General features: G+C 39.3%; 1 protein-coding gene across 3 annotated transcripts in view; it reads right to left on the bottom strand.

Annotated features, from left to right (window-relative positions):
* FGF13 (fibroblast growth factor 13) overlaps positions 1–24,754 on the bottom strand; it is a 581,422-nt gene that overhangs the window by 188,345 nt on the left and 368,323 nt on the right. The window lies entirely within an intron of this gene.

Raw genomic sequence — 24,754 nt, 5'->3', positions numbered from 1 at the left:
TGGTCTCGATCTCCTGACCTTGTGATCCGCCCGCCTCGGCCTCCCAAAGTGCTGGGATTACAGGCGTGAGCCACTGCGCCCGGCCTCCACTTTTTAAATGTGACATTAAAAGGGATGGCCAAATGGTCTTTTGGTGTTAATATGGTAGTATTGGTGGCCACTGGTTTCTTACCCAAAACAGAAAACTTTCAATAATGGAGGCTGACTCTTATTAATGTTTCAAATCAGCACATATAATGTTTATTTCTCCATTTTTAGTGGAGAAAAATACCTTCTTTATTTAAAAGAACTACGTTCATAATACTTATTAATGAACTGCATATCACATTCACAAGTACTTCAAACAATAACTTGAAGGTGGAATATTGTGATTTGCACTGAAGATTTTTGAAGAGTCTGAAAATAACACCAACAAGCTAGGCCAAGTGTCTTATCTGAAGCAGCCAATTAGGCGAAACATCAAGCCAAGACTTGAATTCACAGCTTCCGTTATGTAATTGTGTATTGGAGGCACTCAACTTCTCAGGATTTAATCTGTTTGCATCCTTGAGAAACTAGTAAAATCAACTAGAAATTACAGTAAAAATGGTAGGTGGTACATAGTATTAAACTAAAAGAATGAAGGTGGTAAAACAAAAATTCTTTTATTTAAGTGAACAATTATAAAGTAACAATAAGGTAAATATCATAAAGCATTCTAAAGAAATAGCAAGAACCATTAGGAGATATACCTAACGTAAATGATGAGTTAATGGGTGCAGCACACCAACATGGCACATGTATATATATGTAACAAACCTGCACGTTGTGCACCTGTACCCTAGAACTTAACGTATAATAATAATAATAAAAAAAGAAATAGCAAGAACCATTCCTGTTCTCAAATAACTTATCAATTACAGACAGAAACATCAACTTTCATAAAACTCATCAATTCAATTTGATTCAATTTATCTATTGTTCGATTCCACAACATGTACTGAAAACTTGCATGTACCTAGTGCAATGCTTAGCACTGAGGATGCATAAGACAGTGTCCTCATCCTCTAGGACATAGGTAGCCAAACTTTTTCTGCAAAAGGCAAGATAATCAATATTTTGGGTTTGGGGTCATTAAGTTTCTGTTGCAACTATTCAGCTCTGCCACTGGAGCATGACAGCAGCAATAGATAATATGTAAATGAAAGAGCATAGGTGTGCTCCAAAAGAAACCTGTATTTATTAAAACACACAATTTGGCTCATGGGCTATAGTTTGCTCACCTCTGCTCTGAGCTCGCAGACTAGTTCGTGAGACAAATCAACTTACATCTGAGGGTAATACAGTGGAAAAAGTATTTTATTGGAGAGATAAATGGGAAAGCTACTACTGCCTGACAGAAGGGCTTGTGGAAAGCTTCTTAAAGTAAATGGCATTTGATCTGGGTTCTGAAGAAAGTGCAAGATTTTGGAGAAATTAGTAAAAGTGAATTTGTGGAAGGTTGTTTGTGCATGGTGCTCCTAGATAATGGAGAATAGTCCAGTGCATTTAAAGTAAGGGAAATACATGAGGGGTGGCAGACTAAGACACTAGGAAGGTTGTCAGGGAACAGCTCAGACAGGGTCCAGCAAGTCATATTCAGAAAATTGGGTATTGTATTTCGATCAACAGTGGGCAGTAAAGAATTCTTAAGCAGTAAAATCATGTGACCAGATATGTGATTTACCAAAATGCCTCAGGAATCAGCGAGGATGATAGCCTGAGGTAAGTTGGCAGATGATAGCCTGAGGTAAGTTGGCAGATGATAGCCTGAGGTAAGTTAAAGACAAAGAGGCTAGATAGGAGAATGTGGTAATAGGCCAAACAGCCAGTGGCAAAGCCTTCATCTCAGGCTTTATTAGTAAAACGAAAAAAGGAGACACATTCTAGAGATAGCTTATACCTGCATTGTCCAAGATGGTGTCCATAAGCAACATAAGGCTCTTGAACACATAAAATGTAGCTAATGTGACTGAGAAATTGAATGTTTAACTTGTTTAAAATTTTAATAAACTTTTATTTTGATACAAAAACCAGTACTTGGTTCAGTTATCAGAAAACTTTTGACTATGCCTGGAACAACTTGGGTAATGTCAATCTACTTTTTCAGCTATAAATGTGATGAAATTGAAATACAAAATATTTCTGATGAATATTTAGTGTCTGCATTGAGATGTACTTTAAGTACAAAATATGTACAAGATTTTGAAGACTTAGCATTTAGAAAGTACAGTATTTCACTAAAAATTTTTATATTGATTAAATGTTGAATTACTATTTTGGACATATTGGGTTAAATAAGATATATTATCAAAATTACATTCACCAGTTCCTTTTTAGTTTTTAAATGTGACTACTAGAAAATGTAAAATTACACATGTGGCTTGCATTATGTTTCTATTGAATAATGCTGCTTTAAAAGAGATTTCTATGGTTCTGTGACTAAATACATGGAACAGAGTAGAGGGATCAATGGCAATAAAATTGAATGATAGGAAGAGCATAAGATAAAGATAATTTCAAGCCTTTTAAAAAGAAAAATAATCAAATTATTCTCCCATAGCCGAGTTTCTTCAATACGGGAAGGAGAACCAAGGCTCATACCCTGCATCTCTGTTTCTAGCATGTATCACAGGTCCTCATATATGAGAGGTACAAAGTGTCTGATGATGATGACACGATCATGATTACACACCAAATCAAGATCGACCTCAGGTTTAGAAGTGACCTAAAAGATCAAGATCAAGATCAAGTCAAGAAATATGATTTTTTGCTCTGCCCAGGATTTCTATGCTTGGTTAGAATCAATCATTCTAAAGCATACAGAAGGCCTCTGTTTATCTCCTCCTGCAGAAATGAGGACAGGTTGTGCCACTATATTCTTCACAGTAAAAGAGTCAAAGCAATTTCTTTCCTTTACATTGTTGCACATAGTAATGCGACGGATTGCCAACAACTTTCCCAGACCACAGTTATAGATAATGGGATAGAAATATTTCGAGACACCTCAGGGGCAGTCAATAACCTGATGGAAACAAATTACCAAAAGCTACCTGGGTTCACTGAAAAGAAGGGTCTTTTCATACAGGCAGTGTCCTTGAAGAAAATAGATAGCACGCTCAAGGGAATAACTGAAGAGTGTTTAATAAAGGGACCGTTTAAAGAAGTATGGATAGCACTCACAAAACCCTGATGAGGCGGTGAAGCTCCCAGGGATGAGTAAGAGCATGAAGTTGTTATCACACTTAAACTTGGAAGAGCAAGTGGACAGAGTTATTACTGAAACTTACAAAGAGTTGCCGGTTTGAAAGAAGGGCCACAGATAGAGGAACCCCAAACTTTATCTCTCTCCTGTCCTCCAATCTGTTACCAGTGCTCCCCATTGGCCTATTCTAAATGAACCAGCTTGAAGTCAAAGAGCAAGAGTTTCTGGATGATTCCCTCAGTCCGCATCTTATGGCCACAAATAGGAAGAGTATGAATCTAGAGGGGCAAATGGGGAAGGTTTTCCTTCTGAATTCATTCTCCAGCCCAGGTATGTAATCTGTGAAACTATACTGAAAATGAAAGCATAGGCAAAACCTATGCCCAGATGATGAGGAATGTAATGAAAAGGGAAATCAATTAATAGGGATAAAATTAAACACATACAAATCCTTATAATAGATAAACACATACAAGTCCTTATGATAGATAAACACTACAAAAATATCCAGAAAGTGAGTGGGATTGACTCAACATCATTCTTTGGAGAAAGCCTGCCTTACCTATCATTTTCTTCCTTTTCTCTTTCTAAAATTGCACAGTGCCATGTCCTGGCACTGAGGTTTCAAAACGGATAAAATCAGTAACATCCTAAGTCAACTTCCCCCTGTCCTCTCCTATGAATTCATAGGGATCCCAATTGGCAGGTCGTATAATCCTTTTCCATATGTGGTGGCTAAGAGAGGATAAATACCATGCCCAAAGTCAATTATCTGGTCAATGACTATGCTGGAGATCTTAATCACTGTGCTCAGGATAAAGGTATGAAGAGTCTTGAAATGATTCAAACAAGGATAACAGAGGACATTTGAAGAAACTGACCTTTCAGATCACTTCTAAACCTGAGGTTGCCAACAAGTAGAGAACAAAGTAGAAAATTCACTTTTGGAAGAAAGGATCTGATCTCCTTGCAAGAAAAGCAAAGTAAGATCTTCAAGATATCTATAGCTAAAGACTAAATATAACTAAACCATTACCTGGCACAAGGTTGTCAACCTCAAAAGAAAGCAACCATCCTAGTCCCTTGGCTAAGCAAGCCCTTTATTCTTCCTTCCTCTTCAATTTCTTGTCTACCAGCAGCATACCCCTGACCCTGCCAACAGGATTGAGCCTGAGCCAACTGGATTCTCTTGTCTAAAACTCTTTGCTAAATGCGGAAGCTGGGCTTTGCATCTTGGATGAAAGAGTAAGTTGATGATAATTACTGCCTCCAAATTTGTTATGTGGCCATATACACATCGAACAAGGACTATGGCAGAGTTGTCTTTAAATTTGATGAGAAATCACTAAAATCAATCAAGCCTTCACAGAGAGGTGAAAGAAGAGTGGCTGAGAAGAGATTCTGCTTATTGGAACCAATTATTTGGAAGAAGCTACCCGCCCCTTGTAATCAAGAAACTAAAAGGTCCAATTTCTTAGCATCCATTGGAATAGAAAGAGAGGACGCACATTTGCATTATTTCCTTATCTATAGAATATTTAGGAAAGTGACATTGCTATTTCACTGCTCTAAAATTTCAAAGATAAAGAATCTCTAATCACGTAATCAAAATTTTTGTTAAATTGGCCATGCAGTTCCTTACCTGGTAGGCAGTGTCATGATGTCACAGAAGTTGTCCATTACCACAATCGTTATGGTTTTACTGAATACCCAGGCAGTGGAGATACCCAGCTGAACTCGTCCTTGTCCTCCAGGAGTTCCAAGTATAGCAAATGGAAAACCAAGTCAGCTACGAACATACAATGTGGTACAGTACATCTAGAGACTGTGGGATCGCCAACACTGCACAGAGTAGTGTGGAGATGAGGAAAGTGTCACATATCAGAGAACATCATTCGAGGTTTTATGGAGAAGTGGGAAAGGCAGGGAAGACTGAAGGAACAGCATGAACAGAGTCAGCAGGCATGAAAGTCCACAGCATGTTTGGGGATTGTCAAGTGGTCCAATGTGTCTGGAACAAGAGAAGCTTTGAGAGGAGATGATAGAAGGTTTGGATACAGTTGTAATATATTCAACACTGTGAAAAAGGATTGGGCAGTGGGGCTATGGTGAGATAGCTAGGTGGGAAGGGGTCCCCAGAGAGACTCCAGCTGGCCTGCGCACTAGGAGGAGTGCATGATGGGGTGCGGCCACAGAAGTTCACACAGTTTGCAGCAGGGAGGAGTCTGGCCTCTCCTCTTTCGGGGTGGAACCTGGAATTCAATCTGTGAGTCGGGAAGCCCACTGGCAGGATAAACACACTCTCTCACTTTGCTAAGAGTCTCTGTTTCCCCTTTTCTTCCTTTTTACCCGATAAAACTCTGCCTTACTCACCCTTCAAACTGTCTGCAAGCCTAATCTTTCATGGCTATGAGACAAGAACCCTATCTTTAGCTGAGCTAAGGAAAAGTCCTGCAACAATGGGATTCAAGCTTCTACTTTTAGAAGCAAGAGGCAACTTGAATCTATTTCAACTCAATTTCCCTATACAATTACTCCTGCTATTACTACTATAAGTACTGTAAATAACACCATGACTGCAATTGTTTTCATTTCTGAGCACTTACTAGGTGCTAGTTTCTATGTTTGGTGATACACATTGTTCAGTGAGGTGATATGCACTGTTTCATCTGATCCTCAAAAGAACCATACCATGTCCATGTTATTATATCCATTTAAGAGATCAGAACATTAAACTGATGGATTATTTTTATATAGGAAATAGCTGAAACATGTGAGTGAACCCATAACTCATTTTCTTGCATTTCCTTTCCCTGCCAATTAGCACCAATAGTCATCCAGTGTCCAGAGCTCCTTTATCTGAGCATATTTATATTTTGAAAGATAGCATAGTCAGTGAAGTGAGAAGGAAGAAGCTAGAACTGTAAGAGAGGGAAGACTGATTGAGATCAAGGTAATTGAAGGGGCAGGAAGAATGTGATCCACAGCACATAACAAAAAGGAAAGGAGGATTAACCTGGCACAGGAAGAAAGACATTTTCTGAAAGATGGGGAATGGGATGGAGGCTGACTGCAAATGAGGGTAAGTTTGAAGGTGCAGAAGAGGGAAGCTAAGGGAATTCTCCTGGACTTTCATCCGCAAAGTCAGACAGTTCATCTGATGAGTAGACTTAAGATGGGGCAAAGGCGTGAGCCCAGTTGCAGAGGTTTAGGACATCTGCTGTGGAAGATGAAAGAAGAAAACAATGAAACATATGACTGAATGACTGATGTGGTGACTTCAGTGGCAAGGTTATATCCTAAATGCACGTGACCTACTCACTTGTCAGGGCAAAGAGCCAATAGGGAAAATTATTCTTTTTAAATAACCTAAAAAATTGGAAACTGACAAACTATGATACTTTTTGTTCAAAACTGACCTAATGCAGGTCAAAGTTAAGGGATAACTGAAGATATATAATGACATTAATACGTTAGTCTTAAAGATAAAAAGTACATTTTAAGTGGAGCTATATATGATACTGGCTATAAATACAGGCCAAATTTTACTAAATTTTGCCTATATTCCTTCTAAGTATATTCAAAGAGCCCATGATATGTTAACATTTGGTCTTTGAAGAAAAGTGATTGGGTGTGGTTAGGATTTTCCATGTTAAAAAGTCTCTAACTCACCTCCTTTTCCTTCACTTAGCTATAGTTTCATGGCCCCTAAGGAGAAGGAACAATGTATTTCTGCTTCAAGGGAATTATATGCCCTGTTCCATTAGTACGTAAGAACAATATTCATGCTCAACCATTTTCTCCTCTGGGCATTTCCTCCACTACACAGGTAGCTCCCAATACATTTTTTATGCATACAGGACCAAAGACTTGAGAAAAGTGTTGCTTTAAAGAGGATGACTCTGGGATCACTGAATAAGGCTATGGGGTGTTTGGGTTGTTATTACACTAATCTTCTCTTCCTCTTACCTATCACCATGACATCTTAGTTGTGAGAAATCCCCATACAGGTTGTGACAGTTTCAATGTTTTAGGAGTTGCTCACTGGGGAAATGTATACATAATACTTAAACAGCATTGTCTTTGGAGTCAGACAAATCTGGGTTCAAATTCCAGATCCAATTTACTAGCTAGGTGATCTTGGGCAAGTAAACAAAAATTCATGCTCCATATCTCCATTTCTCATCCTGAAATGAAGGACAAACATTAAGATCAAACTCATGAGATTCGTATGGTGATTACAAAAATAATGTGTATAAAGACTTATTATGGTACCTGGCACATAATAGTGGTTCATAATGTGCAGGTAAATAAAAATAACTCAGTGCTTTCTCTTGCTCTTACTTCAAAGGAAAAAGCAACTCTTTCATCCTTTACTTTTCCAGGCCCCCATGTAAGCACACAAACTCTCTGAAAATGAACTGCTATAGTTAAGAACTTGACCTCTGGACTCTGATTCCCTGGGTTTGAGTCTCTGCTCTGCTACTTACAAGCTGTGTGATCTCAGGCAACTTACCTTTCTAAGCCTCAGTTTTCTCATTGGCAAAATGAGCAGTAAATGGAATCATGTATTTAAAGTCCAGTGATTAGCATATAATATGTGTTAAATATGTAAGCAAATGATATTAATAGGCAGCCTCACTCTTAGCTCATGAAGATAAGCTGATAGTTTTTTCAGAGGCAGTATGACAAAAATGGAATTTTAGGCTTCCTGCCAATAGTGTACAAAATTCTGTACTATACTTGGTTCTGTGGTGGCAGCAAAACTCACCCTAGGATGGTTAATGACTTGGCTTCTTAAATAGGGAGTTTCTAACTCCTTAGGCAATAAAGAAATAGTTCAGCTACACTGGGACAACCTGTGAGGACTTCTAGACCTCCAATTATGGGTCTCACAATGTGGGCAAGGGCATTCAGAGATAGCATCTGACAAAAAAACTTTTTTTGATTGAATAGCCATCTATGCTCTCAGTTACCATCAGCTCAGCTTTCCGATTCATAAAGATCCTTTCTAGAAGATCATTACATCTGTCCTTTCGTAAATATTTGGATCTGCTATTTTCCACAGTACCATGTGCCACGGTACTGTAACTCTAGTTTTAGGATGATGCCTCGCCCAATGCATTAGGTACTCTCGGGAATAAGTTTGCGATTTCTGGAAACCTCTTAATTCTTTTAGGCTAAGTGAATACCATTAGACAACATATATCTACAATGTACTAATGGCACCCAGGTGGCCTAAAATGTGGCACACCCCTTAAATTCCTAACTCATTTCCCTACAAGTCATTTATAATTTTCAAACAAACTCTACCCAAAATGAAACCAAATTATGGTATCTTTCCACAGAATATAAAACACAGAAACACATGCTTAAAATATGCATTTCTCAAGTGGTAAAGGAAAGATCTACATGGTAATATTTCACAATAAATATTCCAGTTATGAAAGCCTCTTCATGATCTGCTAATTAAATGGAAACAGAAAATCAGATCCTAAGAATGCTGCTAAGGGATGGAATCAAATAAGGTAACCCGTTATTTTATCTAATAAAATGGTTTGATCTTAGAAAGGTGCGTATGAACCAATGCTTATTTAACTATACGTTGGAATAGCATGACAAAGCCATATTTCAGTGGATCTATTAGCAAATTGAATAATCACTCCCATTTACCTCTTTATAAATCCAAATACTCAAATAGTAATACTTAAAGTGGCATTTACTTATGACCCAAGAGATGCTAGCTCAAAGCTACCTACCTTAAGTAACTTTTATTCCAACAAGGATCTTATGGCACTACACTGGTACACAGGTATATTGAGGCACAGTAAACTGAAAGACAAGCCATAAGGCTTGTAACATCAGGAACTGTAACATGGGGGAGCATTTATGGTACATAGACACCTCTATATAGATTCCACTTCCTGTTCCATTGGCTACATTTATTTTTTGAGACGGAGTCTCACTCCATCACCCAGGCTGGAGTGCAATGGCATGCTCACTGCAAGCTCTGTCTCCTGGCTTCAAGCGGTTCTCCCACCTCAGCCTCCTGAGTAGCTGGGACTACAGGCGTGTGCCACCACACTTAGCTAATTTTTGTATTTTTAGTAGAGACGGGGTTTCACTATGTTGGCCGTGCTGGTCTCGAACTCCTGACCTCGTGATCGGCCTGCCTTGACTTCCCAAAGTGCTGGGATTACAAGTGTGAGCCACTGTGCCGGGCCCCCACTGGCTACATTTTAAGATTCAATGATATCAAAGGAAAAGTCTGCCAGCTACCAGAGAATGTTCTAATGCTAGAAGAATTTGTATCCAAGATAGAAAAACGCATTGAGAAGCAACTCCCTGGAAACTTCTAATGAACAGATCAGGTTGTTCTGCGGTGCTGTGACCGGATCCCAGTGATTGCAACTTCACGCTCTTGCGTCTTGAGGGACACTCGTGAAGTGGAAAGAGAGTGAAAGAATATTGAGGGTCCTGAATAAAGAAATTAAGACAGAAGCACAGAAGAGCTTTCATGGAGGGAGGCAGTACTTTGTAGCTGTGGAAATCATTTTATACACACAAAATAAATCATATAGAACTCTTTAGATTATTTAATATTCTAACATGCAGTGATAAATTTCCAGGGCAGGGTTATGCCAACTATCTGTTTCTCAAACAGTTCTTACTCTTGGGAACTTTCCTAGGTCAGTGTTTCATTTGGGTAACATATTGGGAAATGCTGCTCTAAAGACAATTTTAACAACAATAGTTAGAATAACTAGAATTTATTAAGTGTTAGGAACAGAATATGTGAAACTCAGGCATCATTCTAGAAGCAAAGTGTAAGATAGGTCCCAGTGAGCAGTTTGCGGGTGGCTAAGAACAGATGAGGACTCTGAAGGCCCATTTTTACATGTCAATGACTGTATAAGCTTAAGGATGGCAAGATGAGTGAAAAGAATCATTCAGAGCTAAATCATCATAAACATTAACAAAGGTAATAGTAATAATTTCCCTTTATTGATTACTTGCTATGTTACAGGCACGATGCTTAATCAATCCTCAAGACAACTCTGTAAGTAGAATCTTATCATTATCTCTATTTTGCGCTTGTTTTCCTCCAATCACACAGCTAATAAGTGGCGGAGGTGGGGTGAAAACGCGGGTTTGTTCAGCTACTAGTTCTTTGTTTTAATGCTAGTGGAATGTTCCCTCATTAATACATTGGTGACAGCAAATTGTCAAGGACCTTCAGAATATCATGTACAGTGGTTTACACCATAGTTAATTGCACTCAGCAGAAGGCACTAGGAGAAAACGATATATATGAATGGATTCTCATAGTTCAGAATTAAAAACACAGGAAAATACAATCAGCAACCCAAATGTCTTTAATCCAAAGTAACTTGCAAAAAAATTCCATGTGGAGGCTAGTTGCCCTGATACACTAATGAATCTATTGCTCACTCTGCATTTTAAAATCTCCATTAAGGTAAAACAGCACTCAAGAGAGAGATCTTATTGTGCAACACATTCTGTGAAAGCCACTTACTAGTAAGATTAACATGCCCTTAACAATGGTGTGGAACAGTCAGCATTTCCTATTATGAGAAGTATTTTTTTTTTTTTTGCATTGAGAGTTATCAGAAGGTTCCATTTACTTTATATGCCACCCCGCACCACCCCGTCTGCTTTATAAAACAGTAGCATTGTGGTCTTCAATTGAGAAACATGTATTGGGCACCTACTACGAGCCAGGAAAAAGACACAGGACATTCCCTCTATGGGAAGACAAAATCCTTTAATTTTTAGCAGGAAGTGATGAGAACTTAAATGGAGAGTACAATAGTTTCAATATCCCCTCTAAAACCCATATTGAAATTTAACTGCCATTGTGATGGTATTAAGAGGTGGAAACTTTAAGAGGTGATTATGTCATGTGGGCTATGGCCCCATAAACGAACTAATGCTGTTATAACAGGAATGGGTTACTTAAGGCAGAAGTGTGCTCCTGATAAAAGGATGGCCTAGTTTCCTTTCTCTGTCTCACACACACATGCTTTCTCAGCATGTGATGCTGCTATAGTTTGGGTATGGTTTGTTTGTACCCCCTAAATCTCATGTTAAAATTTCATCCCCAGTACGGTGGTGTTGTAAGGTGGGGCCTAGTAGAAGGTATTTGGGGTATGGAAGTACATTTCTCTTGAATAGAGTAATGCTGTCCCTGGGGGGGTGAGTGAGTTATTACTCTACCGGTTCCCTAGAGAGCTGGTTGTTAAAAATAGCCTGGCACTTCTTTCCCTTCTCTTGCTTCCTCTCTCACCATGTGATCTCTGCACATGCCTGCTCTGCTGCTTCTTCCATGAGTGGAAACACTCTGAGACCAACAGATGTACATACCAGTGCCATGCTTCTTGTTCAGACAGAACTCTGAGCTAAATAAACCTCTTTTCTTTACAAATTACCCAGCCTCAGGTATTCCATATAGCAACACAAAATGGACTAAGGCAGATGCTTTCTGCCATTTTTTGACTCAGCAAGAAGGTCCTCACAAGATGCCACTCAACCTTTGACTTCACAGCCTGCAGAACCCTGAGCCAAATAAACTTTTTTTTTTTTTTAAAGACAGATTCTTGCTTTCTCACCTAGGCTGGAGTGCAGTGGCATGATCTCAGCTCACTGCAACCTCTGCCTCCCAAGTTTAAGTGATTCTCCTGCCTCAGCCTCCCAAGTAGCTGGGATTACAGGTGTGTGCCACAATGTTTGGCTAATTTTTGTCTTTTTTTAGTAGAGACAGGGTTTCGCCATGTTGGCCAGTCTGGTCTCAAACTCCTGACCTCAGATGATCCACCCACCTCGGCCTCCCAAAGTGCTGGGATTACAGGTGTGAATCATCCCGCCTGGCTTAACCTTCCATTCTTTACAAATTGCCCAGTCTGTAGTAGACTATCATAACAACAGAAAACAACAAAAACAGAAAATGGGTATTAAAAGATGGGAATGTTGTTATAACAAATTCCGAAAACTGTGGAAGTAGCTTTGGAATTGGGTAATGGGCAGAGGCTGGAAGAATTTGGAAGAATAGGCTAGAGAAAGCCTAGCTGGCTGTGAATAGAATGTTAAGGGGGATTCTGGTGAAGGCTCAAAAGAAGAGAGCTATAGGAGAAGTTCAAATCTTCTTAGAGATTACTTAGGTGATTATGATCAGAATGTTGATAGAAATATGGAAAGTAAAGACCCTTCTGAGGATCTCAGAGAGAACTGAGAAATGAAGTATTGGAAACTGGAGTAAAGACCATCCTCGCTATACAATTATAAAAAACTTGGCAGGATTGTGCCCATGTTCTAGAACTTTATAGAATGCATAATTTAAGAGTGGTGAATCTGGCCGAAGAAATATCTAAGCAGCACAGCATTGAAGCTATTGCTTGGCAACTTTTAATCACATACAGTGAGATGTAAGAGAAAAGAAATTACTTAAAGATAAAATTTATAATTAAAATAGAGAAGCAGAACAGAAAAGTTTGGAAAATTTGCAACCTGGCCATGTAAAGAGTGAAAAGGTGTGTGTGTGTGTGTACGTGTGTGTGTGTACGTGTGTGTGTGTACGTGTGTGTGTTTTAAGCTATCTCCTACAGGAAGGAAAAAAGGTGTGTTTAGGAGAGCAAATCAAAGGTATTGCCAAGCAACCATTTGCTAAAGAGATTATTATAAATAGAAGGGAGCAGGAGCTACTTGTCAAGACAATGGGAGAAATGTCCTGAAGGCATTTCAAAGATCTCAAAGATCTTTGAGGCTTCCCCTCTCATCACAGTCCAAGAGCACCAGGGGTGCAGAATGGTTTTGGGTGAAGGGCTTAGGGCATCTTCCACGCACTCTCTGCCTAAGGATGCCTTGGGTCTATTCTCCCCACATTATAGCACAGTGTCCCCTGGCCAACCCAGCTGTGACCGAAGTGAGCTCAGGTGCAGCTCAACCTGTTGCTCCAGAACGTACAAACCACACATGTTAGCAGCATCCATGTGGTGCTACTTCTTCAGGTTTGTGTAAGGCAAGAGCTGTGTAGAGATGGCTTCCTACACTTATATTTCAAAGGATGTTGTGGACTGCCTGGGGGCCTAGTTATAGACTTGTCACAGGGGTGGAGCCACCACAGAGAGACTACTAGGGCAATGACTAGAGGAGTCATGGGAGACAGGCAACCTCAGAGAATCCAGAACTATGGGGCCACAAGTGGGCAACTCCATACTAGGAAAGCTACAGTCATAAGACTCCAAATTGTGAGAGCTGCTGGGTAGACTGAGCCCAGAAAAGCCATAGAGGCAGAAATTTCTGAGACCTTGGGGGCCCCAACCCCAACCTCAGTGTATACAAGAAGTGAGACATGGAGTCAAAGGAGATGATTCTCCAGCTTTAAACTTAATGATGTTTTCCCTGTTGGGTTTGGGAATTATTTGAAACAACGAACCCTTCCTGCCTATTTCTCCATTTTAGAATAGGAATATATATTCTATTCCTGTCCCTTCATTGTATGTTGTTATTTTTTTCCTTTGCCATTCCATTTTTCTTTTTTTTTTTATTAACTTTTATTTTAAGTTCAAGGGAACAATTGTAGGTTTTTTACATAGGTAAATTTGTGTCATGAGGGTTTGTTTTACAGATTATTTCATCACTCAGGTACTAAGCCAAGTACCCATTAGTTATTTTTGCTGATCCTCTCCTTCCTCCTACCCTCCACCTTCTGAAATGTGCCAGTGTGTGTGTTGTTCCCCTCTATGTGTTCATGTGTTCTCATCATTTAGCTCCCACTTATAAGTGAGACCATGCAGTATTTGGTTTTCTGTTCCTATGTTAGTTTGCTAAGGATAATGGCCTCCAGCTCCATCCATGTTCCTGCAAAGGAGAGGATCTCATTTTTTATGGTTGCATAGTATTCCATGGTGTATATGTACCACATTTTCTTTATCCAGTCTATCACTGTGTCTTTGCTATTGTGAATAGTGCTGCAATGAACATACACGTGGATGTGTCTTTATAATAGATTGATTTATACTCCTTTAAGTATATATCCAGTAATGGGATTGTTGAGTTGAATGAAATTTCTGTTTTAAGGCTCTGAGAAATTGCCACATTGTCTTCCACAATGGCTAAACTAATTTACATTCCCATCAACAGTGCATAAGTGTTCCTTTTTCTCCACAGCCTTGCCAGCATCAGGTATTTTTTGACTTTTCAATAATAGCCATTCTGACCGGTGTGAGATGGTATCTCATTGTAGTTTTGATTTGCATTACTCTAATGACCAGTGATGTTGAGATTTTTTTTCATTTGATTATTGGTCGCCTGTATGTCTTCTTTGGAAAAGTATCTGTTTGTGTCCTTTGCCCACTTTTTAATAGGGTTGTTTGTTTTTATTCTTGTAAATTTGTTTAAGTTCCTTATAGATGCTGGATGTCAACCTTTGTCAGATGCATGCCTTGCCAAAATTTCCTCCCATTCTGTAGGTTGTCTGTTTAGTCTTTTGATAGTTTATTTTGGTGTGCAGAACCTCTTTAGTTTAATTAGATTCCATTTGTCAATTTTTGCTTCTGTCACTACTGTTTTTGGCGTCTTTGTAATAAAATCTTTACCCATGCCTATATCCTGAATGATATTGCCTAGATTTTCTTCTAAAGTTTTTACAGTTTTGGACTTTACATTTAAGTCTTTAATCCCTCTTGAGTTGATTTTTGCATATGGTGTAAGAAAAGGTTCCAGTTTCGACCTTCTGCATATGGCTAGCCATTTATCCCGGCACAATTTATTGAATGGGGAGTCCTTCCCCCATTGCTTGTTTTAATCAGGTTTGTCAAGGATCAGATAGTTATAGGTGTGCAGACTTATTACGCGGCTCTCTATTCTGTTCCATTGGTCTATGTGTCTATTTTTGTACCAGTACCATGTTGTTTTGGTTACTGTAGCCCTGTAGTATACAGTTTGAAGTTAGGTAGCATGATGCCTCCTACTTTGTTCTTTTTGCTTAGGATTGCCTTGGCTATTCAAGATCTCGGTAGGTTCCATATGAACTTTAAAATAGTTTCTAGTTCTACAAATAATGTCAATGGTAGTTTAATATGAATGACATTGAATCTATAAATTGCTTTAGGCAGTAAGGCCGTTTTAACAATATTAATTCTTCCTATCCATGAGCATGGAATGTTTCTCCCTTTGTGTCATCTCTGACTTCTTTGAGCAGTGTTTTGGCATTCTTATTGTAGAGATCTTTCACATCAGTCATTAGCTATATTGCTAGATATTTTATTCTTTTTGTGGCAATTATGAATGAGAGTTCACTCCTGATTTGGCTCTCGGCTTGACTGTTGGTGTACAGGAATGCTAGTGATTTTTGCACATGGATTTTGTATCCTGAGACTTTGGTGAAGTTTCCTATCAGCTTAAAAGCTTTTGAGCTGAGACTAGGGTTTTCTAGATAAAGGATTATGTCATCTGCTAACAGGGATAGTCTGACTTCCTCTCCTCCTATGTGGAGGTGCTTTATTACTTTTTTTCTCTTGCCTGATTGCTCTGGTCGAGACGGCCAATACTACGTTGAATAAGAGTTGTGACAGAGGGCATCCTTGTCTTGTGCTGGTTATCAAGGGGAGTGTTTCTAGCGTTTGCTCATTCAGTATAATGTTGCCAGTGGCTTTGTTATAGATGGTTTTTATTATTTTGTGTTATCTTCCTTTGATACCTAGTTTACTGAGAGTTTTTAACATAAATCAATGTTGAATTTTCTTGAAAGCCTTTCCTGCATCTACTGAGATAATCATGTGGTTTTTGGCTTTAGTTCTGTTTATGTGATGAATCATATTTATTGATTTGTGTATGCTGAACCAACCTTACATCCCAGATATGAAGCCTACTTGATCGTGGTGGATTAACTTTTTGATGTGCTTGCTGGATTTGGTTTGCCAGTATTTTCTTGAGGATTATTGTATTGATGTTCATTAAGGATATTGGCCTGAAGTTTTCTTTTTTGTTGTATCTCTGCCAGGTTTTGCTATCAGGATAATGCTGGCCTCATGGAATGAGTTAAGGATGAATCCCTTGTTTTCAAATTTTTGGAACATTTTCAGTAGGAATGGTACCAGCTCTTCTTTGTACATCTAATAGAATTCAGCTGTGAAGCCCTCTGCTCCTGGACTTTATTCAATTAGTAGACTATCTATTAATGCCTCAATCTCAGAACCTGTTATTTGTCTGTTCAGAGATTCAATTTCATCCTAATTCAGTCTTGGGAGGATGTATGTGTCTAGGAATAGATCCATTTCTTCTAGGGTTTCTGGTTTGTGTGCAAAGAAGTGTTCATCCTATAATCTGATAGTTGTTTGTATTTCTGTGGGGTCAGTGGTAATATCCCTCTTGTCATTTCTGAATGTGTTTATTTGAATCTTCTCTTTCCTTCTTTATTAGTCTAACTAGCAGTCTATTTTATTTACTTATTTTTTCAAAAACCAAAACAAAACAAAACAAAACAGCTCCTGGATGGATTGATCGTTTGAATGGTTTTCCATGTTTCTATCTCCTTCAGTTCAGCTCTGATTTTGGTTATTTCTTGTCTTCTGCTAGCTTCTGAATTTGGTTGCTCTTGGTTCTCTAGTTCTTTTAGTTGTGATGTTAGGTTGTTAACTAGAGATCTTTGTAACATTCCAATGTGGACATTTAAAGCTATAAATTTACCTCTTACCACTGCTTTAGCTGTGTCCCAGAGATTCTGGTACACTGTATCTTTGTTCTCATTAGTTTCAATGAACTTCTTGATTTCCACCTAAATTTTACTATTTACCCCAAAGTCATTCAAGAGCAGGTTATTCAATTTCCATGTAATTGTGTGGTTTCCAGTGAATTTCTTAGTCTTGATTTCAAATTTGATTGTGCTGTGGTCCAAGAGGCTGTCTGTTATAATTTCAGTTCTTTTCCATTTGCTGAGGAGTGTTTCACTTCTGATTATGTGATCAATTTTAGAATAAGTGTCGTGTGGTGATGAGAAGAACATATATTCTATTGTTTTGAGTTGGAGAGTTCTGTAGATACCTGTTAGGTCCATTTGATCCAGTGATGATTTCCGGTCCTGAATATCTGTGTTAATTTTCTGTCCCAGTGATCTAATATTGTCAGTGAGTTATTAAAGTCTCCCACTGTTGCTGTATGGGAGTCTAAGTCTCTTTGAAGGTCTCTGAGAACTTGGTTTATGAATCTGGGCCCTCCTGTGTTGGGTGCATAAATATTTAGGATAGTTAGATCTTGTTCAACTGAACCCTTTACCATTATGCAATGTCTATTTTTGTTTTGTATTGTTTTGTTATGTTTTTTGACCTTCATTGGGTACAGTCTGTTTTGTCAGAAACTAGGACTGCAACCCCTACTTTTCCTGTTTTCCATTTCCTTGGTAGATTTTCCTCGATCCCTTTATTTTTGAGCCTATATATGTCACTGCATGTGAGATAGTTCTCTTGAAGACAGCATAACAATGGGTCTTTGATCTTTAGCTTGCCACTGTGTGTCTTTTTAATTGGGGCATTTAGCCCATTTACAAGTGAAGTGTGTATTGATATCTGTGGATTTCAACCTGTCATCATTATGTTAGCTGGTTATTTTGCAGACTTGTTTATGTGGTGCTTTATAATGTCACTGGGCTGTGTACAGACTGTGTAATTCAGTGTGTTTTTGCAGTGGCTGGTAACAGTCTTTCCTTTCCATATTTAGTGCTTCCTTCACAAACTCTTGTGAGGCAGGACTGGTGGTAACAAGTTCCCTCAGCATTTGCTTGACTGGAAAGGATCTTATTTCTCTTTCACTTATGAAGCTTAGTTCAGCCAGATATGAAATTCTAGGTTGGAATTTCTTTACTTCAAGATTGTTGAATGTTAAAAAAAGAATAGAGACTGTTGAGTATTGGCCCCCAATGTCTTCTGGCTTACAGGGTTTCAAGTGAGAGGTCCGCAGTTAGTCTGATGGGCCTTCGTTTTTAGGTGACCTGGCCTTTCTCTCTAGTTGCCTGTAACATTTTTTCTTTCATTTAGACCTTGGATAATCTAATGATTATGTGTCTTGGAGATGATCTTATCGTAGAGTATCTTAGTGGGGTTCTCTGCATTTCCTGGAATTTGAATGTTGGCCTCTCAAGCTAGGTTGGGGAAGTTCTCATGGATGATATCCTGAAATATGTTTTCTAAATTGGTTCCATTCTCCTCATCTCTTTCAGGTACATCAGTTGCTTGTAGATTCAGTCTCTTTACATAATCCCATATTTCTCAATGGGTTTGTTAATTCCTTTTCATTCTTTTTTTCTCTGTTCTTGTCTGCCTGTCTTGTTTCAGAAAGCCAGTCTTCAAGCTCTGAGAGTCTTTCCTCCACTTGGTCTATATGGCTATCAACACTTGTGATTGCATTATGAAAGTCTTGTAGTGTATTTTTCAGCTCTATCAGGTTGGTTAGGCTCTTCTCTGTACTATCTATTTTGTCTGTCAGCTCTGGCAATGCTTTCTCATAATGTTTAGCTTCCTTGCATTGGGTTACAATGTATTCCTTTAGCTCAGTGAACTTCATTCCTATCCATATTTTGAATTCTCCTTCTGTCATTTCAGTCGTCTCAGTCTCAGCCTCAGCCCAGTTCCGAACCCTTGTTGAAGAGGTGATGCACTCATTTAGAGGAAGGAGGGCACTCTGACTTTTTGAGGTTTCAGTGTTCTTCTGCTGATTATTATTTCTGATCTTTGTGAGCTTATCTACTTTCAATCTTTAAGGCTGCTGACCTTTGGTGTTTTTTTTTTTTTCTTCTTTTTTTTTTCTTTAACAGTCTGGCCCCTTTTCCATAAGGCTGCTGTGGCATGCTGGGGGTCTGCTTCAGTTTCTAGTAGACTTGAATTTTCGAGCACCTGGAGGTATTACCAGTGAAGGCTGTGAAACACCAAATATGGGAGCCAACCCCTTCCTCTGGGAGCTCCATCCCAGGGAGGTATGGACCTGTTGCCAGCCTAAACACATGTACAGGAGGTGGCGGACAATCCCAGTTGGGTGGTCTTGCCCAGTTAGGAGGAGTGAGATTGGGGACATGCTTTAAAAAGTAGCCTGGCCACATTTTTTGTAGAGCTACTGTGCTGTGCTGGGGGTCCACTTCATCCCCTGGTCACCATGGACACTCTGAAGCCTGAAGACTGGAATGATTAAGTTGTCGTAAGAGCAAAGATGGCAGTCTGCCCCTCCAGTTGGGAGCTCCATCCCAGGGAGGGCTGACACGTCTGTCAGCCAGAGAACACCATTAGGGGTAACCAGAGACCCCAGGTGCGAGGCTCCACCTGGTGATGAGAAATGGGTTTGAGAACCCACTTTAGAAAGCAGTCTGACCACATTTTTGTGGGTCTACTCTGCTGTGCTGTGGTATTGCTTCCACCCCCGGTCAGCTTTGACTCTGCAGAAGCCGGAGGCTAAGTTGTTTAAACAGCAAAGATGGCAGCCCACCCCTCCCTGTGGAAGTTCAATCTCAGGGAATTTTCAAAACTCTGTAGACCAGGGAACACTAGTAGGGGTGGCTGGAGGCCCTGGCTGGGAGGTTCTGCCCCGTGAGGAGGAACCTGATTGGGCACCTGCTTAAAGAAGAAGTCTGACCACGCATTTGTAGAGCAGCTGCGCTTTGCTGGAGTACTGCTTCTGTCCCCTGTCAGTTTGGACACTCAAAGGCCCACAGGCTGGACTGGCTGTGTCACCCAAACAGCAAAGATGGCAGCCTGCCCCTCACTCTGGGTTCTCTGTCCCAGGGAGTTTTCAAATCTCTGTTGGCCAGAGAAAACTGGCTTGAGTGGCTGGTGGTCCCAGTCGGGAGTTCCTGCCCAGTGAGGAGGAAAAGAGCAGGGACTCATTTAAAGAAACAGTCTGGCCATGTTTTGGTAGAGCAGCTGTGCTGTGCTGGGGGATCCCTTCAAACCTTGGTAGGTTTAGACTCTCCAAAGCTTGCAGGGTGGATCAGCTAAGTTGCCCAAACAGTAAAGATGGCGCCCCACACTTCCCCTAGAAAGCTTTGTCCCAGGTAGGTGCAATACTGCTACTGGTGACTGGTTGGAATTCTAAACCAGTGGGTCTTATCCTGTGAGACACAGTGGAGGTGGACTTATCCTGTGTATTTATCACAGGATAAAACCAGTGGGTCTTATCCTGTGAGGCACAGTGGAAGACTATCACTGCTTGGCCCCCTGGATTCAGCCTCTTTTCTAAGGGTATGTACAGGTGTTCAACCTCCCACTTTGCTGGAGTTGCAGTTACTTTTACTAAGAAGCCTGAAAAGCTGGAGTATCTAAAGCTCCTGGGTCTCCACACATGCCCGAGTGGCTACTCTGCAGAAACTCCATGTAGCTCTGTGTGTCAGGCTGAAGGTCCCAGTGGAGTGGATTCATGAGGGGATCTCCCGACCTGAGGATTGCAAAGATCCATGGGAGAATTGTGGTTTCCCAGGGTCACACATTCTATTCAACTGCTTCCTTCGGTGGGGGAGGTTCACTTCGTTCTGTGTCACTCTCAGGTGAGCTGTCATTCTTTGTTCTCCATGGGTTGAGTTGTTTCCTTCATTAGTCCCAATGCGAGTACCTGAATGTTTCAGTTGAAGGTGCTGTGTTTTACTGCCCTTTCCATTCCTCTCTGTGAGAGCCACGGAACTTCTAGTCAGCCGTCTTGGCCACTCCCCATTCCCTCCATTGAATTTTGAAAGTAGACAGTTTGTTTTGATTTCACAGTCTCACAGCTGGAGATAAACTGCCTGAGGAATTTGCCAACCTGAGTCTCACCAATATATGGTTTAGATGAGACTTTGAACATTTGAGTTGGTATTGAAATAAGATTATTAGGGCTACAGGGATGGAATGAATGTATTTTACATGTGAGAAATACATGAAGTTTCAGGGACTAGGAGAAGAATGCTATGGTTTGTATAAGTCCCCCAAAATTCCTGTTGAAATTTAATTGCCAATGTGATGGTATTTATGGGTGACACCTTTAAAAGGTAATTAGGGGGTGAGGGCTCTGCCCTCATGAATGAAATAATACCACTGTTGTAGGAATAGGTTAGTTAAGGCAGGAATGGGCTCCTGATAAAAGGATGGCTTTGGTTCAATTTCCTCTATCTTTCATGCCTGCACACTTCTTTGTCATATAATGCCTTTCATTATCTTATGACAGAGCAAGAAAGCCCTCACTAGATGTGGCCTTTCAATCTTGGACTTCCCATCTCCCAGAATGGTAAGCCAAATAAATCATTTTAAAAATAAATTATCCAGACTATGGTCTTCTTTCATAGCGGCAGAAGACAGACTAAGACAGAGGGTCTCAGAAAAGTGCTGAGAAATTGAGAATGAAGGGTTATTCCATGAATATATCAAGATGAGAGTTTTGGGAATAGATCTGGGAAGGCAAAGGGTGAGGTTATGGTTTGTGCAAGGTTTTTAAGAGTTATGAACTTGACAAACTTTGAACTTATAGAGATGAGCTGTGCTGTTCACAGAAAAAGAAAAGTGAAAAACCTAAAGTTGAAATGTCAGATATGAAAATCTTTAATAAATCAGGTCTTCTATTTATGAACAAGCAGATTTGAATGCATACATATGCAGCTACCATCTTTATAGCTAACAAAAGATTTACCAATGCAGTGTTTTTGTATCTCTTATAGCAATTACTCTAGAATAAAATATTTTGTCAATAGAGAATGTAAATTTAAATTTAGTCACATCTTAAACAACAGTTCAAGTTAGTAACCCAGGTAACACCCCAGATGGAAAAGTCATCTGGTTTAGAAAACTTACAGTTCAAAATTCAAATCACCTTATATTTTTAACACCTACTGGGTTTTTCAGTTCTACCTTACCTAAACTCTTTGAGGTTCAATTTCCTTCTGTATAAAATTGGGATAAAATATCTACATTCTAGCATTTCTATTGAGATTATAGAAACTTGAGGTGATATCTGGCCCAAATTGCGCTTTAGAAATGGTGGTTGTAGTGTTGCTGCTCTAAATCCAATGTCAGATGCTGGGGACAAGGGTAAAGAGAAGTGAAATGAAAACCTGACTTGAGGCAATATTCTACAAAGTTGTCTAGTTTCCACTGAAACTGGAACATCTGTATGTTTCTCTAGCTATTCATTAAACTTCTCCATTATCTAAACTACTGGAATTTGGAATAGCTGTAGAATTATTAGAGATTCGAGCAGCTATGGTGCTCATAAATCAGTAGTGCTGCTTCTATGAATAGGTTACCATCCAAAAGAGAACCGGGTAGTTTGAAAACCTTCATACTTTTAGTTAGACAAACATCCCACGTTTGTACCTAAGGCTTATCCAGAAAGTTTACACCCAGGGAGAATATGGATTGTTATTCAACTTCTAGCAGAAATAGACAAACATTGGAGCAAATGAATGGTAAAATTCGATATGCACAACAGGTCGCCCTGCCACTGTATACTTCTTTACGGGGGAAACCATAATAAAACAGTAATAAAACAGTGGATATCTAAATGAAAAAGGGAAAGGTAAGTGAAAACAGATGTGGTTCCTTTCACACTAGAGCCTCCCCATACCTGACTCTCACTGTGTATCTGGAAGGGAAGGAAGGAAATATAGGCAGAACCTGAATGCCAGGGAAGCCCCAAGACAGGGGCTGGTGAATTGAGGAGTGATGTTAAAATTGATATCTATCATTTTGAATCAGGATATAAAGGTATGAAGTCCAGTGGCCAGGGGGGTGGTCTACCAACCAAGCATTTTCTCTCGCTGCCAGTTTCTGATTTTCTACCTATGGTGAGGGGATTTTCTTTGCTCCATATTATTCTTCCACAAAATAACACAAAACAAGGAGTTATCTGCATTAGGTTCATGAAAGCATTAGGTCCCTGAAGTCAAGATTTGAGGCACTAAAAGGAAGAGGTAACAGGTCACAAAAGGAAAAGTATGCTTACCTCCTAATCCATATAGCAGGTCTTGAGAGTCTCCCTTTTGGAAGAAACAGAGTGTGGCTTGGAAAGAGAATAGAGTTTTGTACTTCGATCTCCCCATTTTCTAATGGTGAGATGTTGGGTAAGTTACTTAGCTAATTCAACAGGTTGACTAATTTTCAAAAAGAAGACAGGCAAATACTTAGAAAATGTTACTTTTGCTTCTCTCTGTGCCCATACCAGGTCATGCCTAGGCTATACTCTTCTCAAAGCTCAGAATTAAGATCACGAGTTTCAGCAAAAATGTGAAAAAGGAGAAGCCCATGGCCATCATATATGGCCAGGAAACCTCCCCTCGAGCTCAACCAAGGCAGCAAAAACTTGAAACCTTTATGAAGTCAGACTTCAACAATATCTATTAGTTGAATTTCCATTTTAACTATGCATAAAGTTGTCAGGAAACATAGTAACGAATTGAGTCTTATTTTAAACCATCTAGAGATATATAAAATAAGAAGAGAATTCAGTACAATACACTGTGTACAATACACAGTGAGAGTCAGGTATGGGGAGGCTCTAGTGTGAAAGGAACCACGTCTGTTTTCACTTACCTTTCCCTTTTTCATTTAGATATCCACTGTTTTATTATTGTTTTATTATGATTTCCCCTGTTCAATCCTTTTTTTAAAAATTTTTAAAACATTTTTAAAATTTATATATATATAAGGATATGGAGACTCAAGGAAGGAACAGACCTTATCCAAAGTAACATGAGTCACTGAGGGCACTTTACTATGATAAAGGAACAAAATGAAAGCTAAGAAACAGGAACCAGATAAACCACAATTGCTTTTGAAAAAATAAATCCAAATATATTAAATTAGCTGAGAGGTAAATTTAATTATATTCTTTAATAGTCTTTTGGAGTATTAATTTCTCTGAATTTTAATGAGTTTAGTTACTGTATGTCCCCCAAAATATTATGTGAAGCTTCATAAAATTCCTTCTTTCCTGATCTCAAACACTTGCTGACAGTGTAAAGGAACCAGGATGATGTAAGGACAAAGTGATGCTTCATTTTGGCAGTTATTTTAAAGATTAAATACTGAGTGAAGCAACTAGCCTAGAGACTGGCACCATTATAGGTACCCAATGTTAGTTGAGTCTGAATAGTTAGCTTGAACGTTCTAAGCTTTTTAATGTTGAACTAGATATGAAAACATGCAAAATAGAATCTTGAGGAATACCTTCACCTCTGCTCATCATCAGCCCTGCGGAAGAAAGGCTAAACTGAGCAGAAGCCTTCTAAAAGGACAGCAATGAAAAGATCTTTCTCGTCAGCACCCAATTACTCGTCATTTACATCAGGTATAACTCCCAATGGGTGCAGCACAGCAACATGGCACAAGTATACATATGTAACAAACCTGCACGTTATGCACATGTACCCTAGAACTTAAAGTATAATAATAATAAAAAAAAATTTTCTTTTCCTTTATTGTTTCTTATTCCTCCCCACTTCACCCTTGGGGTTAATTTATTTACTTTCTTAAATCTTGGGTTTTATATTGTCTTTTTAATCTTGGTCCT

This window comes from Mandrillus leucophaeus, unplaced genomic scaffold, assembly GCF_000951045.1.
Source record: "Mandrillus leucophaeus isolate KB7577 unplaced genomic scaffold, Mleu.le_1.0 Scaffold668, whole genome shotgun sequence".
In the NCBI taxonomy this organism is placed as follows: Eukaryota; Metazoa; Chordata; class Mammalia; order Primates; family Cercopithecidae; genus Mandrillus; species Mandrillus leucophaeus.
Note: the sequence above shows the minus strand (reverse complement) of the source record. Positions and strands in the feature narration are given on the sequence as shown.